The sequence below is a fragment of the Papaver somniferum genome, chromosome 4, assembly GCF_003573695.1.
Source record: "Papaver somniferum cultivar HN1 chromosome 4, ASM357369v1, whole genome shotgun sequence".
NCBI classification, from domain to species: Eukaryota; Viridiplantae; Streptophyta; class Magnoliopsida; order Ranunculales; family Papaveraceae; genus Papaver; species Papaver somniferum.
In genome coordinates, this window is record NC_039361.1 from 101,226,291 (window position 1) to 101,233,768 (window position 7,478).

The window sequence follows — 7,478 nt, forward strand, 5'->3', positions numbered from 1 at the left end:
AGCCGTTAAACCGCTAGGTGGCCCTAGCGGCGGAGTGTTGTCTCCGGAGGATTTACCAGAGGTGTACCCACAAAACCTTTACTCCAGACCCTATCTATCTTTCGTAGAACCTTGAAAGGCACAAAAGAATCTCCTTGGTTGACATACTCTCATTGACTATAGGAGGAAGTACCCTGATGCGAAATTCCAATTGTTGTACACGAGTTTGCACTCAGCATACTAAAATTCATATATAAGTGACAGAGCTCTACTCATATAGTTTCTGGACATCATAACCGGAGTCAACTGATGTATTTTCAAAAGTTGTTGTGAATAGTGGTAAGAACTGGGGTTCTTTTCGAACTTGTGAAGGAGATAATTTTTTTTTAGATTTAAATAAATTTTATAAGTGAAGCAAAATAGCAAAGTGATTGGAATATTTTTGGAGAAACTGGGGCTAAGGATTCCACTTTTTCTACCAATTTAAAATGATATTTCTAATATTATTATGCAAATTTTTCCTTTTAAAAAGTTTTAATTATTGCAAAAATGGATTTTATAAAAGAATAAATGTAAGTTAAAAGCATGGAATATCAAAAACTCTAAGTCAAGCATATACCATCAATTAAAATGACAACTTTTTAATAAAAATCCTTGGAAAAACTCTTTGTTCAAGGCAAATAATTAAATATAATAAATTGCATAAATAATTAAAATTACCCCTTTTTCATTGGCCGAATAGTTTCCAGAGGATGGGTTTAGCTCATCATTGTGTAAACTTGCTCAAAATTGATATTCATTGCTCAAAAGATGTTTACAAGTATGAAATGGAGAAAAATGATAAAATCGGGTGTTTGCAACGTTTATAACTGTTGCAAACACCGTTACAAAGAACGATATCCCTAAAGTGCAGTAGTATTTAGAATACTACGACCCACAACCGACAGTCGTTTCACTGTTGATAAATGACTGTCTTGGTCAGTGTGTTCTTCGCGTTCTTCCCTTCCAGCAGCAGCAGAAACTTTCTTCTCTGGAAGTTTTTCTATCGATTCCCTTGAACTCTGTGTTGCTCTATTCTATCCCCTCTCACTTGCCAACCTTTCTAGTAGACCCAAGGAGCATATTTATACTCAAAAACACGCTGAAATCCATCGCTATAACTCCATATAATCCTTCATTACTCGGGTAGTGAAGAGAATATTTTCTTACCATTTTTGGAATTTCACACGTAAACTTCATTGTAGCACGCTCCAATTCATCTTATACACGCCTCAGAATTCGTCTAACGCTAGCATAACTTCTCCATGCACAGCAGAAACATATTTTTGCTCGTGTTACAGTCCACGTACTCTGTTTTGGGCTTGTGAATCATACCGAGAATTCCATCCAAAGTTAATCGATCCTGTCACTCATACTGTGTTTCTTAACCTATATCACATCTCTCTACCAAATTTCAGCCATTTAATCGACCTATAACCCCTTCATTTTCTCAATTGAAATTCTTCAAGAACTGTTTAAGTATTTCCCTCCAAAATTCAGAATTTGAATTCTTGAAGATGACTTCCCCCTAACCGTCCATGGAGTGTAACTAGCAGGTGTCCAACTCAGGTGCCCCTTATCCAAAAAAGAGAGTCCGAATAACAAATGTCCTCCGGGATGCTCCGCATAATTTTTCGAGCCGATTTTTCCAAAATTATTTATTTCCAAAAAAATATCTACAAACACATAAAACACCATAATAAGGACGAAAACGAGTACTATCAATAGAGACATTGAGGACAATTCAGACACAAAAATGTATCTACCAAATACCCCCAAACTTATTATTTTCTAGTCCTCGAGCAAATTTATTCTAGAAAGGAAAATCATTTGAACCCCTAGGTGGCCCTAGTGGCGGAGTGTTGTCTCCGGAGGGTTTACCAGAGGTGCACCCACAAAACCTTTACTCCAGACCCTAGCTAATTATGCAGAACCTTGGAAGGCACTAAAGAATCTCCTTGGTTGGCATACTTATTGACTACAGGAGGAAGTACCTTGACGCGAAATTCCAATTGTTGTACACGAGTTTGCACTCAAGCATACTAAAATTCATATAAAGTGACAGAGCTCTACTAAGATAGTTTCACAATGGACATCATACTCGGAGTCAAACTAATCACATGAAAAGATCAAGAAGATGGAAAAATAAAAATGTAGATGGTTGAAAAGTGAACGGTGTTTCCCATATCTGTCTGAAGGCCTATGCCAAGATGAACCTAACCTAAATGACTGAGATACCGGTCTGACTAATATCAACACGACTGGCAAATACAAGGGAACCAGTGGTCGATAATCCTAACTCTAGGTCAACATAACTGGCATATACAAGGGTACCAGTGGTCGACTTTATTGAACACACATTTATTTAATAACTAACAACATGATTAGATCTTGTGGATCCAAGTGCATGCTTCTTATCAGCAGATTACGTGGTAATTCCCGTGGATCCTGCATTCCACGCTTGTTTAGGCGACAAAGACAGGGAGAACACACACATATTGCTATCCAAGTGTTAGTATTTATTCCGATTGGTCTATTGGTCTGGTCTAAAATAATAATAATGATATTTTTGTTTTGTTTTGTAAAAGGTACTCAGTCACTCTATTTCACCCTAGTAATGGTAACAACTTGAATCGTGTGCCCCACCGAATCACTTGAAAACGAAAAGTAAAAATAGAAAGTGAAAAGGACTCGACAACATATGGCGAAACTATCATGTTATTTGTAACACCTGAGCTCTGTGCTTTTATGAATAGACTCTATAGATGTTTCCATCTAGTCAGATTGATTCCTCAACTCCTAAAACCAAAATGCTTCCACCACTTAGATTGGTTAGTGCCCTCCTTAATAAGCATAAATTTTCTAGGCTCTGGAGTTTAAGCTAACAAAATTTTCTTCCCCACCCCCAAACTTAAATTTAACATTGTCCTCAATGTTCTAAAGATTAAATTGAACAAGGAGAAATTGATACCACTGGAGGGAAAGAAATAAGGAAGGATATTACCGAATCACATGAGTGCGGGAGCCTCCCAGTAAATGCTAAATTTATAGTCATTAGCTAGACATCAAGTACCTCTAAAAGAATTGTCACCTTCCAAAGTAGTATACCAACAGTCGAAACAATTGTGGGTCCATAAGACCAAACAGAGCTAACACAAGCATGAGACAACTGCACTGGATTAGAAAAATGAACAGAAGGAGTACGTCCTCATCTAAGGTTTCTGTCAAGACAACTGGGTTCGCATGATTGAGCTTCAAATGTGTGTCTTGATAACTAGAATCATCCGCAAAATGGGTCTCTAATACCTGGGTTACCTCCTGGACAGTATCAGGAGGATCGGGTTGCGGAGTCTGAACAAACTCTAGTAATATTTCAGACGTACAAGACTCGAGTCCCAAGTTAGGGACTTTGATTAGAGATATTCGACAATCGCCAGAATCGTCTTTACCCCCAAACTTAGGGTGAACAATCTCCTCGAATGTACCAAAGTCTATGGGATGGACTCTAGGGTCCATAAAGTCGGCACAATAACTAGATTCTTTTGGGGATTGTTCATCTAAATGAAAAATATCCTCGTATAATGGATTATTAAATAAAATCTCTAGCATACGCTCATCAGCTAAGGTGTTTGTCAAGTATACCTCCTCCGAAGCACTGGGGGGTTCATCAAACAATGGATTATCAAGCATATTGCAGGCTAACGGATCAGGTACTAGAGTGCTAATCATGTTCACCATTTCTAAATCATCTATCTCAGAAGACTTAATGACATTGAAGACATTTAGCTCAGTAGTCATATTACCAAAAGATATGTTCATAAGTCCGGTTCTACAATTGATGATAGCATTAGATGTGGCTAAGAATGGGCGACCTAAAATCACCGGGATATGAGCACTTGGGTCCTGAACTGGTTGGGTGTCTAGAACAACAAAATCCACTGGATAGATAAATTTATCAACCTTAATCAGAACATCCTCTATGACACCACGAGGGACTTTGACAGACCTATCAGCTAATTGTAGTGTCATGTTGGTCGGTTTCAGCTTACCAAGACCTAGCTGGTTGTATACATGATATGGGATTAAGTTAACACTAGCTCCTAAGTCAAGTAATGCCTTATCGACCATGTGATTACCAATTTCACAAGATATGGTAGGGCATCCAGGGTCCTTGTACTTAGGGAGTGTTTGGTTCAGAAGAATTGAACTTACTTGACCAGCTAAAAAGGCTTTCTTATGGACATTAAGCTTACGCTTCCGTGTACAAAGATCCTTAAGGAACTTGGAATAAGCCGGTAGTTGCCTAATTGCCTCTAGTAACGGAAGGTTTATGGTAACTTTCTTAAAAACCTCCATTATGTCATTGAAGTTGGATTCAATTTTCGTTGGTACTAACAACCGTGGGAATGGGGCTCTGGGAACGAAGTGAGGCTCAACAGGACCCTCATTGGTCTCTTTAGAGACTCTATCAGTCTCTTCATTCTCTGGCTCAGTAGGGTGAACTACAACATGTTCACTATCAGGCATGGAAACCTTGTTGTCAACTTTCTTTCCACTCCTAAGGGTTGTAATAGCATTCACATGATCATAAGATCTTCCTCCTATTTCATGAACTCCTTTAGGATTAGGTTGTGTTTGACTAGGAAACTTTCCATCTTCTCTCTCACTTATAAACTTAGCTATTTGTCCTACTTGAAGTTTTAATTCGGCAAGACTTTGGGAATTATCCTTCAATTCTTGCCTAGTTTCTTGTTGAAAGCTCATGTGGTTCTTTGATAGCATTATGAGATTTTCCTCTAAGGCAGAGATCTTTTTCTCGGAAGTGTTCTGAAACTGAGTATGACCTGAAGAGTTCTGAAAACCAAATCCTGGGGGAGGCTGAAAATTACTAGATTGGCCTTGATTCTGACCCTTAGACCAAGAAAAATTAGGATGGTTTCTCCAACCAGGATTGTAGGTCTCTGAGTATGGGTCAATCTTCTGACGGTTCTCAAACCTAGCATTGTTATAGACAGCATGAGCTTGCTCTTCACTAACCTGACCTTCCCAAAATGAATTATCGGGCTCTATTCCACAACTAGATACTTGAGAGGCTCTATTAGGTTCAACAAGGGACCTATTTTTAGACTGACCCATTTCCAAAGCTTCTAACCTTCTAGACAAAGCAGCAAACTTAGCATCAGACGCAAAACTCGTATCTACCACATTGGTGCTACTTCTATTGACCAAGAGTCTTTTAGGGGGTTCAACACAAGATTCCCACTGTTGGGATTTTTCAGCGATAACTTCTAAGAAGGTAAAAGCATCATCACACTTTTACTAGTGAACTCACCAGCGCACATAGACTCAACCATGGCTTTGGTCGAATAGTCTAAACCATCATAAATAATTTGTACGAGTTTCATCTTATCAAATCCATGGTGAGGACACTGAGATAGGAGATCATTGAATCTCTCTAAAAATCTATAAAGAGACTCTCCCTCTTGTTGCACACTAGCACTAATTGTCTGCCTAACAGCTGCAGTTTTATGCTTAGGGTAGAATTTCATATAGAAAGCGGCAATAAGTTCCTGCCATGTTTCAATGGATTCAGATGGTAGGTTGTTCAGCCAGGTCTTGGCTTTATCTCTCAAGGAAAAGGGAAACATCTTAAGTTTCAAGACTTCATCAGTAAGGTCTCTTATTCTAATTGTCCCACAAATTTCCTCAAAGTCCCTAATATGGAAATAAGGGTTCTCATCATCTTTTCCTAAGAATATAGGGATCATCTGGAGAATACTAGGTTTTATCTCGAAATTAGCCGTAGTGGCTGGCAATTTAATGCACGAAGCTTGGTTGGTCCTAGTTGGGAACATGTAATCTTTAAAAGTTGCCATCGGTGGCACAACAGAAGTACTAGGGTTACTTTCCTCACGAAGAGACAGATTCTCAAAACTGAAGTTTCCAAAAACAGGGCTCTCAAAAGAACAATCTTCGAGCTCCCTGCTTATATCAGAAGAACTACTAGGTTTTTTGCTAATCAATCGACCTAAAGTATCTCTTTTCCAAGCCCTATTAACAAAATCGGGCATACACTAAAAAAAGTCAAAAAGAAATAAAAATCCTAACAAGAAGGTTCTAGCAATCACACAGCAGGCTGACTCGACTTTACCATAACAAACTTATAGATTTCTAGCAAACAACAAGCATGATGGCTCACTTAGATTGTTTCTAGACTAACTTATATATCTCGAAAGGGAATTCGTTACAATTTAAGAAAACCCCTATGGAATCAATCCGAGTCAAAGTAAGTTGAATCGAGGCGAGGGAAGCTTAGTGGAGCTTTGATACCCAAGGCCTCACCGCAGTACAAGGCGGCGCAGTCACGCATTCAACTCACAGAAACCGTCATGAACTTCGAAGTATGCTAATAGAATAACCAATATCCTTCGAAATTTTTTCCTAACAAGCTCGATACCCTATAGGTCTCTTTCTAATCATATTTTAAAGCTTGGGTTCGCGTTAGGTTTTGTTCTCCTAAAGCGGGCAAGAAGGGAGCGGTGATGAAATCCGAACCCTTATCTTGTTTAGGCCAGGCCTTGCCCTTTACTAGGAAAATAAAGACAGTCCGGTTCGTCCTCAAACAATTAGCACCTTAAGGAGTACAGTAACTCGCTTGCAGGGGATTCGCGAGTGTTTCGATTGGACTTACCTCCCGTACCAGACGGGGGATGAACCGTTGTTGTCGACTCGGGCCACGACTCCTATGCCGTGTGCGAACCCGAGGGGCCGAGGTGATATTGTAATCACCGTCCTTCTCTGCACACAATTTAATATATATATATTTTTTTAATTTGACCCTTCCGTAGGGTTTTAAAAAAATAAAGTCCAAGTCCAATTTAAAGTTCAAAAAGAAAAAAAAATTACAGTTTTCCTCACACACTCTAAAAAAAAAATTAAAAACTAAATCCTAAAATTGTCCTCTTTTCTTCTCTTTTCTTCTCTTTTCTCTTTAAGCTTTTTCCTCTCCAAGTCCTTAGTTTTCACTTCGAACCTGCAAAATAAAGATAAAAAGAAACGTAAAAAGGAACAAACAATTTAAAAAAAATAAAAATAATAATAAACCTAAAAAAAAAATTCTACCTAAGCACAGGTCCGCGTCGGCGGCGCCAAAAATTTAATGTATTTTCAAAAGTTGTTGTGAATAGTGGTAAGAACTGGGGTTCTTTTCGAACTTGTGAAGGAGATAATTTTTTTTAGATTTAAATAAATTTTATAAGTGAAGCAAAATAGCAAAGTGATTGGAATATTTTTGGAGAAACTGGGGCTAAGGATTCCACTTTTTCTACCAATTTAAAATGATATTTCTAATATTATTATGCAAATTTTTCCTTTTAAATATTTTTATTTATTGCATAAATGGATTTTATAAAAGAATAAATGTAAGTTAAAAGCATGGAATATCAAAAACTCTAAGTCAA